Source organism: Salmo salar, chromosome 02, assembly GCF_965601325.2.
Source record: "Salmo salar chromosome 02, fSalSal1, whole genome shotgun sequence".
Taxonomy (NCBI): domain Eukaryota; kingdom Metazoa; phylum Chordata; class Actinopteri; order Salmoniformes; family Salmonidae; genus Salmo; species Salmo salar.
The window spans coordinates 32324045-32336282 of NC_138292.1; positions in this window are offsets into that span (position 1 = coordinate 32324045).

The window sequence follows — 12238 nt, forward strand, 5'->3', positions numbered from 1 at the left end:
TTTTCCACATTTTGTTACGTTACAGCCTTATTCTAAAATTGATTAAATAAACAATTTTCCTCAGCAGTCTACACACAATAACCCATAGTGATAAAAGGAAAACTGTTTTTTAGAAAATGTTGCAAATGTATAAAACATTTAAATCAGAAATACCTTATTTACATCATTTTACAGACCCTTCGCTATGAGACTCCAAATTGAGCTCAGTTGTTGTTTCCATTGATCATCCTTGAGATGCTTCTACAACTTGATTGGAGTCCACCTGTGGTCAATTTAATTGATTGGACATGACTTGGAAGGACACACATCTGTCTATATAGGGTCACACAGTTGACACTTCATGTCAGAGCAAAAACCAAGCCATGAGGTTGAAGGAATTGTCTGTAGAGCTCCGAGACAAGATTGTGTCGAGGCAGAGATATGGGGAAGGGTACCAAAGCATTTATGCAACATTGAATGTCCCCAAGAACACAGTGGCCTCCATCATTCTTAAATGGAAGAAGTTTGGAACCACCAAGACTCTTCCTAGAGCTAGCTGCCCGACCAAACTGAGCAATCGGGGGTGAAGTACCTTGGTCAGGGAGGTGACTAAGAACCCTATGATCGCTCTGACAGAGCTCCAGAGTTTGACTGTGGAGATGGGAGAATCTTCCAGAAAGACAACCATCTCTGCAGCATTCCACCAATCTGACCTTTATGGAAGATTGGCCAGACGGAAGCCACTTCTCAGTAAAAGGCACATGACAGCCCACTTGGAGTTTGCCAAAATGGCGCCTAAAGACTCTCAGACCATGAGAAACAAGATGGGAAACCAAGATTGAACTCTTTGGCCTGAATGCCAAGCATCACGTCTGGAGATAACCTGGCACCATACCTATGGTGAAGAATGGTGGTGGCAGCATCATACTGTGGAGATGTTTTTCAGCAGCAGTGACTGGGGAACTAGTCAGAATTGAGGCAAAGATGAACGGAGCAAAGTTCAGAGAGATCATTGATGAAAACCAGTTCCAGTGCGCTCAGGACCTCAGACTGGGGCGAAGGTTCACCTTCCAAAAGGACAACGTCCCTAGGCACACAGCCAAGACAACGCAGGAGTGGCTACGGGACAGGTCTTTGAGTGGCCCAGCCAGAGTCCGGACTTGAACCCGATCAGACATCTCTGGAGAGATGTGAAAATAGCTGTGCAGCAACGCTCCCCATCCAACCTGACAGAGCTTGAGAGGATCTGCAAAGAAGAATTGGAGAAACTCCTCAAATACAGGTGTGCCAAGTTTGTAGCATCATACTCAAGAAGACTTGATGCTGTAAACGCTGCCAAAGGTGCTTCAACAAAGTTCTGAGTAAAGGGTCTGAATACTTATGTAAATGTGAGATTTCAGTTTTTTATTTTCAATAAATTTGCAAAAATGTTTAAACCTGTTTTTGCTTTCTCATGATGGGGTATTGTGTGTAGATTGAGGAGAAAAAATGATTTAAGCGATTTTAGAATAAGGCTGTAACGTAACAAAATGTGGAAAAAGTCAAGGGGTCTGAATACTTTCCGAAGGCACTGTACATGTAAACAGGAGTAATACTGACTAGTAGCAGGATAAATATATACATTTTAATGGTAATCAATAATCAAAGAATGGCAGTGTAATGCTGGTAATAAATCGAATCAATAATCATTTTAGTAACAGCGTAGATGTAAGGGGGTGTAAGTGTGTGTCGTCAGTTATGTGTGAGGGTGTATGTGTGTATGTGAGTGCGTGTGAGTAGCAGTGACAGTGAAGGTGTGTGTTTGAGTGGGTAGAGACCTGTGGAAGGGCATAGAGTCCGTGTGGACAGTCTGTGGGAGAGGGAGAGCAGTAATTGTTAGCCATTTAACAGTCTTATGGTCTGGGAATAGAAGCTGTCTAGGAGCCTGTTGGTCTGAGGCTTGATCCACTGTTACCGCCTGCCGGACGGGAGCATGGAGAACAGTCCATGTCTCGGTCGGCTGGAGTCTTTTGCAATTTTTCGGGCCTTTCTCAGACACCGCCTGTCATGTACTGTACGTCCTGGATGGCTGGGAGTTCGTCCCCACTGATGCGCTGGGCCGTCTGCACCACCCTTTGTAGGGCCTTTCGGTCGAGGGCAGTGCAGTTGCCATACCAGAAAGTGATACAACCAGTCAGGATGCTCTTTCCTGTAGTCCATGATCAGCTCCTTGGTCTTAATGACGTTGAGAGAGAGTTTGTTGTCCTGGCACCACACTGCCATGTCTATGACCTCCTCCCTTAGAGAAACAGAAAGCCCATGTGTGTGTGCAGGAAGTTAAACTGCAAGTGATTGATGCAGATGTAAGTTGCACACTGTCAAGGATCCCCCCCGTACTGATGCTCATTCTGTTCACCAGTTCCGGAGGTCTACGTCACCGGCTTTCTAGGCTTCACTGAACGGGATTTATTATCATCAACCCCGGACAATCTTGTCTGATTACACACACCTGGTTCCCATTTCCCCTGATTAGTATGTTATATATGTGCAAGATGCAAGGGGTTCCTTCTACAATGCGACCTGTACCTCGCTGAAGAAACAGGTTTGCCACCGTCATCTTGGCACTGACTGGATAGGCTCTGGACTGGGGTGCCGCGGTCTGGGAGACGGGCGAACCCGAGGTCGAGTCCTACGAGCGCTTCACCCTCCTCTTCCGCTCGATGTTTGATCATTCTGTGGAAGGCCGAGAGGAAGGTGAGCGTCTACTCCGACTATGCCAGGGATCTAGGACCGTTTCGGAGTTAGCCCTGGAGTTCCGGACCATCGCAGCCTCCACCGGATGGAACAAGTTGGCTCTGGTCACCGTTTTCCGCAGGGGACTGCGGGAGGAGGTACAGCTGGAGTTAGCCTGTCGTGATGACAATCTATCATTCGACCGGCTCATCAGCATAGCGATCCGGTTGGACAACCACCTGTGGTCCCGAAGAAGACCTGTGCGGAATTCGTAGCCCATGGCTACCCCTGCTCTGTGGCCAGAGCCGATGGAGGTGGGCTTGGCAGAGCGAAGGAGGAGGCAGAGCATAGGAGAAGGAGGAATCTGAGCCTCTGCTTCTACTGTGGAGAAAGCTGTCATTTCTCTCCGACCTCCTCTCTATCCACTAGGAGGTGACAAGCCAAAGAATTCTCATGCGCCAACCCAAGTAGAAGGCAAGGTCTCCTCTCCTTGTCTGTCAAATCAACCAGTGTGTTTTCCCATTAAATTCCCTGAGTACCCTAGCCCTTCATTCCCGTTAGCTCTGATTGATTCTGGAGCTGCCGGGAATCTCTTGGATAGCGCACTGGCCACTGCAATACACATTCCTTTGGTTCCCCTACAGTCACCCATTCCAGTTTGAGCCCTGGATAATCGTCCAATAGGGGTATGGCTCGTACATCACATACTGTTCCTGTTTCTTTCCTGACCCATGACACTCATTCAGAACAGATCACTTTCTTGATTATTGACACTCCCACGCACCCCATTGTTTTATGTCTCCCCTGGTTGAGTTTGCATAACCCGGTTATTTCCTTGTACGAGAAGAGACTGCTGGGTTGGTCGCAGGAGTGTCAGGGGAGGTTTCTTGCAGTGTCTGTCAACACCACCATGGTGGTAAGTCCGGACTGTGCACCTCAAGTGGATTTACCGGAGGAGTACCAGGATCTGCACCGGGTTTTCTCAAAGACCCAGGCTACACGCCTGCCTCCCCCATCGCCCCTGGGACTGTGCCATTGACCTGTTGTCTGGCGAAGCCCTCCCGAGAGGACATCTCTATCCCCTCTCCTATGCAGAGACCGAGGCCATGGAGAACTATGTACAGGAGAGTCTCCAACAGTTTTATCCACCCCTCTAAGTCACCAGCCTCCTGAAGCTTATCGAACACTGAACCAGGCCACCGTCAAGTTCAGCTATCCTTTACCCCTCATCCCAACCATCATCGAACAAATGCACGGGGCGCAGTACTTCACAAAGCTGGACTTGAGGAGCACCTACAATCTGGTGCGCATTCGTGCAGGTGATGAATGGAAGAATGCTTTTTCCACGACCACGGGTCATTACGAGTATCTCATTATGCCCTTTGGCCTGTCTAATGCTCCTTCAGTCTTCCAGGCCTTCATGAACGAAGTGTTTCGGGACATGCTAGGATGGGGCGTAGTGGTCTATATAGACAACATTTTGGTCTATTCTGCTGACTGCGTCCAGCATGTCTTGTTAGTCAGGTCTGTGCTATGAAGATTGTTGGAGCATGACCTAAATGTTAAACAGGAGAAATATTTGTTTTTCCAGCGGTCCGTGTCCTTTTTGGGCTATCTCATTGCCACGGAGGGAGTGGAGATGGAGGAGCAACGCGTCAGCGCAGTCAGGTCATGGCCCATCCCCACCTCCGTGAAAGCAGTCCAGCGATTCCTGGGGTTCGCCAACTATTTCCGGAGGTTCATTCGGGGCTTTAGCACGGTGGTCGCGCCTCTTACGTCCCTGCTGAGAGGAGGTCCCCAGCGGCTTCGTTGGCACGTTTCACCACTGCTCCCGTGTTGGCACATCCCGACCCCCTCACTCCCCTTTATCGTCGATGTGGATGCCTCCGAAGTAGGAATTGGGGCAGTGCTGTCCCAGCGTACCAGAACCCCTCCAAAGCTGCAGCCCTGCGCTTTCTACTCCAAGCAGCTGAGCCCCGCCCTGAGGAACTACGACGTAGGGGACCGGGAACTCTTGGCGGTCAAGAAGGCTCTGAAGGCGTGGAGGCACTGGCTTGAGGGGTCCAAACACCCTTTCCTGGTGTGGACGGACCACCGCAACCTGGAGTACATCAGGGCAGCAAAGAGGCTAAACCCGAGACAGGCCAGGTGGGCTCTATTCTTCGCCAGGTTCCACTTCACAATTTCCTATAGGCCAGGCTCGAAGAATGTGAAGGCGGATGCCCTGTCTCGCCTCTATGATGCAGGGAGAGGAGACCTACATCATCCCTCTATGCTGCATCATCGCGCCAGTGGTATGGGATGTGGACGGCAACATACAGCAGGCCCTGCGTACGGAACCCGCACCTGCACAGTGCCCGGAGAACCGCGCCTACGTTCCCACAGGTGTGCGGGACCGCCTCCTTTGCTGGGCGCACACGGCGCTTGTGTCTGGTCATCCTTGGATAGGCCGTACCATCGCCTGCCTTACGGAGAAGTACTGGCCACCTTGGCTAAGGACATCCGGGTTTACGTCTCTTCCTGCTCCATCTGTGCTCAGTCTGACACCCAGGCACCTCCCTTATGGAAAGCTTCATCCCCTGCCGGTTCTACAACAACCCTGGTCTCACCTCTCGGTGGAGTTTGTCACTGACCTTCCCCCTCCAAGGGGAACACCACCATTCTTGTCGTTGTGGACCGGTTTTCCAAAGCTTGCCGCCATCTCCTCTGCCTGGGCTTCCGTCGACCATGCAAACCGCGGGTGCTCTTTTTACACACCTCTTCCGGCACTATGGGATCCCGGAGGATATTGTGTCAGATCGTGGCCTTCAGTTCACCTCACGGGTATGGAAGGCGCTCTCCTGGGGGTCACGGTCAGTCTCACCTCTGGGTATCGGCCTCAAGCAAATGGGCAGGTGGAGAGGGTCAACCAGGAGGTGGGCAGGTTCCTGCGGTGTTACTGTCAGGATGAAGCCGGGGGAGTGGACAGAGTTTGTACCTTGGGCGGAGTACGCACAGGATTCCCTCTGCCACTCCTCCACTAATCTCACTCCTTTCCAGTGTGTGTTGGGGTATCAGCTGGCCCTGGCACCTTGGCATTCGAGCCAGACCGAGGCTCCTGCGGTGGACGAGTGATTTCGGCACAAGGAACAGGCCGACCGCCACCGCAGTGAGGCGCCTGTTTTCTCCCCAGGCGACCGGGTCTGGCTTTCCACCCGGAACTTGCCCCTCCGCCTGCCCTGCCGGAAGCTGAGCCCGCGGTTTGTGTAGGTGTTTAAAGTCCTGAGGAGGGTTAATGAGGTAACGTACCGTTTACAACTCCCTGTTGATTACCGCATTAACCTGACCTTTCATGTGTCTCTCCTCAGGCAAGTGGTGCCTGGTCCCCTCGCTGAGGCTGCAGTACCTCATCAACTGGGAGGGGTATGGCCCAGAGGTGCGGTGCTGGGTTCCTGCGGTAGACATCCTGGACACTTCGCTGGCCAGGGATTTTCAATGTCGGCGCCCAGACCGACCCGCACCGCGCCCCTGTGGTCGTCTCCAAGGCCGGTGTCGTCCCGCTTCTGGTGCAGCGCGTCGGGGGGGTACTGTCATGAATCCCCCGGTAATGATGCTCATTCTGTTCACCAGTTCCGGAGGTCTACCTCACTGGCTTTCTAGGCTTCACTGAATGGGATTCATTATCATGAACCCCAGACTGTCTTGTCTGATTACACACACCTGGTTCCCATTTCCCCTGATTAGTATATTATATAAACTCAGCAAAAAAAGAAACGTCCTCTCACTCTCAACTGCGTTTATTTTCAGCAAACTTAATTAACATGTGTAAATATTTGTATGAACATAACAAGATTCAACAACTGAGACATAAACTGAACAAGTTCCACAGACATGTGACTAACAGAAATTGATAATAATGTGTCTCTTAACAAAGGGGGGGTCCAAATCAACAGTCAGTATCTGGTGTGGCCACCAGCGGCATTAAGTACTGCAGTGCATCTCCTCCTCATGGACTGCACCAGACTTGCCAGTTCTTGCTGTGAGATGTTATCCCACTCTTCCACCAAGGCACCTGCAAGTTCCCGGGCCTCCCGGGGGAAATGGCCCTAGCCTTCACCTTCCGATCCAACAGGTCCCAGATGTGCTCAATGGGATTGAGATCCTGGCTCTTCACTGGCCATGGCAGAACACTGACATTCCTGTCTTGCAGGAAATCACGCACAGAACAAGCTGTATGCCTGGTGGCATTGTCATGCTGGAGGGTCATGTCAGGATGAGCCTGCAGGAAGGGTACCACATGAGGGAGGAGGATGTCTTCCCTCTTACGCACAGCGTTGAGATCGCCTGCAATGACAACATGCTCAGTCCGAGGATGCTGTGACACACCGCCCCAGACCATGACGGACCCTCCACCTCCAAATCGATCCCGCTCCAGAGTACAGGCCTCGGTGTAACGCTCATTCCTTTGACGATAAACGTGAATCCGACCATCACCCCTGGAGAGACAAAACCATGACTCATCAGTGAAGAGCACTTTTTGCCAGTCCTGTCTGGTCCAGTGACGGTGGGTTTGTGCCCATAGGCGACGTTGTTGCCGGTGATGTCTGGTGAGGACCTGCCTTACAACAGGCCTTCAAGCCCTCAGTCCAGCCTCTCTCAGCCTATAGTGGACAGTCTGAGCACTGATGGAGGGATTGTGCATTCTTGGTGTAACTCGGGCAGTTGTTGTTGCCATCCTGTACCTGTCCCGCAGGTGTGATGTTCGGATGTACCGATCCTGTGCAGGTGTTGTTACACTTGGTCTGCCACTGCAAGGATGATCAGCTGTCCGTCCTGTCTCCCTGTAGTGCTGTCTTAGGCGTCTCACAGTACAGACATTGCAATTTATTGCCCTGGCCAAATCTGCAGTCCTCATGTATGTTGGAGTTTTTCAGAGTCCATAGAAAGGCCTCTTTAGTGTCCTATGTTTTCATAACTGTGACCTTAATTGCCTACCGTCTGTAAGCTGTTAGTGTCTTAACAACCGTTCCACAGGTACATGTTCATTAATTGTTTATGGTTCATTGAACAAGCATGGGAAACAGTGTTTAAACCCTTTACAATTAAGATCTGTGAAGTTATTTGGATTTTTACAAATGATCTTTGAATGACAGGGTCCTGAAAAAGGGACGTTCCGTTTATGTTCCCTCTGTTCCCTCTGTCTTTGTCGGTTATTGTTCCCATGTCCATTGGTGGTGTGAGTACCTATGTGTTGGTGCAGCTGTTATATATTGTGTATTACGGGTATCGTCCCGTGTCGGTCAACGAGGTTTACCCAAGATCTTTTGTTTGAGTACAGCCCTGTGTTTTTGTATACGTGTTTGTTTTGGGTGTATTAAAAACCCCTATTGTGCATTCCTGTGCCTGTCTCCAAAATCCTTTATACCAGTGTGACACACACAGCCTTCCAGCAACCACAAAATTGTATTAAAAACGATTCCCAATCCCAATTGTCCCTGTAATCCATCGTGGCCATTTCCCTATTAGACATTGTTAATTGGGAGTAGATTAGATAGATCATGTGTTTCGACACTGTCACAGACCCGAATGGGAAATCACTGCAAGTCATAAGAAGCAAATCTAATTTACAGTCATAGCTATATCCGAGAACTAGCGTATCCTGTTTCAGAGCTTGCGTGTAATGCTTGTGTTGAACTATGCTTTGATTGATGTAGTACCACATTGAAATGTGATTAGCACAAAGTGCCCCAGTAATTTAATGCTAATGAAGGTTAGTATTTCACAACTTTACATACAAAGCCTATTACCTATTGTACTATGTAACATCCTTTAAGGAGAAGCTGCTTCAGTAATATAGTACAAGTAAGGCTGAAATATATAATTCCTTATGATGCTGTTCTAAAAAGAATAATGAGCTTCTATAAATAATTATCATAACAACATGTAATAAAATATTAAATCTGTTAGCATCAAACAGGCTTCACCTCAGGTTTTTAAATGCATCATCTACACATACTTTCAGTTGACTGATTGTATTTAACAGGAGAAAACGGTTCAAATGGGGGTAGATGTTTAGTGGATATCAGACCTAGGTTCAAATAGTATTTGAAATCTTTAAAATACTTAAGCTGTGTTCGACTGATCTTGCCTGGCATAATGGAATTATTAAAATCAATGGAATAGTCCTGAATTCGCAAACATCTCCTTTTTGGCACTCCAAGCAGCCTCAACCAAACTATCAAAGTATGTGAAATATTTCAAATATTATTTGAACCCATGTCTGGAGGATATCATGGATGGAATGTGGGCCTACTCCAAACAAACTATATTTTCTGAGTAATTCCACATTTCTGAGTAGTTGGATACTTCATGGAATATACAGTTCCCTTTTCTTGTGATACATTGAACTGCTGGCTATCTAAGGCTCCTCTAATAAAACGGTCTTTGTATTGGGAGAGACAAATAATGTACACACAGCAGAGTATCTAACAGTAGCATTTGCCTTACATCATTACGTAATTTTCATGAGTTAGTAGGCTACAATGTTAAGATAATGTTGATAGATTTGTTGATAGAACTTAGATAGATTTGAATTCAGGAATTCTGTCCCATAGCCTGTTATTGTATAGTGTTCCACTGTTTCAATATCTCATAACGTCATTATGAGAAAATAACATTTTCAGAAAGACTAATTTGACACCTTAAGCGTTGTTCTAGACTGAATTAACTCAGGTTGTAGAGGCCATTTTAATGGAATTTGTCTCATAGTTGATTGATAGTTGATTCCTAGTGCTGCTGGCCGCAGAGAGACCATATATGATCTGTCTCTTCTCTAATGATCCTCTTTGATTAGCTTGTCCTTCTGTTGGACTTGGACGTCATTTTCTTTTGTGGCTCCTGACCGACACCCAACCGAGGATCCAAGAGCTTTCTGTTCTAATTGATCAGACCACAAGCAAGACCACATACTATTCAGGCTAGTGTCATCTCCGAGTGGGGAGTTTAATGCACTGAGATCATTGGGTTCAATGTTATGAATTTTTGGGTCTATTCAGATGTCGTAATGCAGTTGTTAATGTAGCGAGGTTGATGCTGATGAACTGAAATGGAAGAATTTGAATTAAAAGGTCAACGGAAAGCCCTGGTATGAAAACAATGCATGGAGCATTTTATAGTTGCAATGCGATCAAAACAGTTATGTTCCAAAAAGTCAATCACAGATGTTCTCAATAGATATTGTTGCAATATAAGTTGCATTTCAGTGTGCAACGTTTTTATGCTTGCATTGCATGCATTGTTTACTGCAGGTATTTCTATAGGTAGAGCTTGTATTAAAATTGTAAGACAACCACGTAACTCCCCTTGAGGTAAGACAACGCCTAAGTTTGGGTTGAGATTTTGAACAACTATGATAAAACAACTGCAAAAAATGTCTCACTGTCACAGTGTAAGATGAGCACACACACACCATCAATTTGCGTTGCTAACTGAATTAAAGTTCACAATCTAAGAGACTGATGTTCGCAGGAGCTATTGTTTGTGTGCAGAGCTATGAAGACAGAGAGCTTCAGTCAGCATAGGAGATAGTGGAGTATTGCTAGCTTTCCTGCATCTTCCTCCTAAATCTAATTGTAAGGGGCTGCCTTCCTGCTTTCCTCAGACAAACGGGTGTCAGATCACACTCCCAGTAGCTAAAAATACCCCAGTAAATCTCTCTGCGTGATGAATCACAAATCAAATTCAGTTTGATCATCGGCCCTTGCTTTGTATTGTATTCAGCCTTGGACCACACACGAGTCTAGTGGATTTCAATGCAGGCAGCAGTAGTCTAGTTAGCTGTCTTTGTGTGGTACTTTCGACACTGTTACTGTAGGCTATCAAAGGAAGCCTGTCCAGCCTGCCCTTCTGAGTGCTGTTTGAGGTTTATTTGTCCATTGATCTGGACAGCAGACTACAGCAGCATATGCAGCCTCCCTTATGACAGGTCCCTTGTCATGTGGTCTGTGCATTTCCCAGAAGATAAGCCCCACATCATAATGCAGCAAAGCTTCTCGGTTTTCCAGAGTGCTTCAAAATACACTGTTGGTGCATGTTCAACTGTGTGTGTGTGTGTGTGTGTGTGTGTGTGTGTGTGTGTGTGTGTGTGTGTGTGTGTGTGTGTGTGTGTGTGTGTGTGTGTGTGTGTGTGTGCATGTGTGTGTTCAACTGTTTCTGTGTGTGTGTGTTAACTGTCGCTTCTGACAGCCCCATGCTGAGGCATGTTCATGTTGCCCATAAAACTATCATTCACTTTGGTTAGAATGGTTACTGTAAAGAGACCGCCCGGCTGGAGTGGTGTTAAGGTGCCAAAACACTGGACAAAAGGACTGTAGGTTTTAGTTTGTTTTCAAATGAGAATAATGTAGAAAAAATTAAGAAACTTGAAGTACCTTGTCCTACATCAAACAACCAAGGAAGAAACTCAACCCGTGCACAGGTATGTTAACATTAGCATGACTGGAAGGCAGCATAGCCTGCTCTCATTACACATCCTGTGGTTTTTGTGTGGTAATTTGGTGGTACCACATTTTGTGGTAATGTTTGTGGTAATGGTAAACTGTGTGGTAGCTGTATACCACTGGCATTTCTTTACTAGGACGATATGATCCTATGGTACATTTTGGCTAACTACTTGTCCAGTGGTAACTGAAACAATAAAAATGAGTTTAAACCAATAAAACCTATCGACATACCATCATTAAAATCAGATGGGAAAAAAACATGGCTGTAAAGTATTAATTACAGCAACAACAAAGGATTTACAGTAAGGGAAAAAGTATTTGATCCCCTGCTGATTTTGTATGTTTGCCCACTGACAAAGAAATGATCAGTCTATAATAATAATGGTAGGTTTATTTGAACAGTGAGCGACAGAATAACAACAAAAAAATCCAGAAAAACGCATGTCAAAAATGTTATAAATTGATTTGCATTTTAATGAGGGAAATAAGTATTTGACCCCTCTGCAAAACATGACTTAGTACTTGGTGGCAAAACCCTTGTTGGCAATCACAGAGCTCAGACGTTTCTTGTAGTTGGCCACCAGGTTTGCACACATCTCAGGAGGGATTTAGTCCCACTCCTCTTTGCTGATATTCTCCAAGTCATTAAGGTTTCGAGGCTGACGTTTGGCAACTCGCACCTTCAGCTCCCTCCACAGATTTTCTATGGGATTAAGGTCTGGACACTGGCTAGGCCACTCCAGGACCTTAATGTGCTTCTTCTTGAGCTACTCCTTTGTTGCCTTGGCCATGTGTTTTGGGTCAGTGTCATGCTGGAATACCCATCCACAACCCATTTTCAATGCCCTGGCTGAGGGAAGGAGGTTCTCACCCAAGATTTGACGGTACATGGCCCCGTCCATCGTCCCTTTGATGCGGTGAAGTTGTCCTGTCCCCTTAGCAGAAAAACACCCCCAAAGCATAATGTTTCCACCTCCATGTTTGACGGTGGGGATGGTATTCTTGGGGTCATAGGCAGCATTCCTCCTCCTCCAAACATGGCGAGTTGAGTTGATGCCAACGAGCTC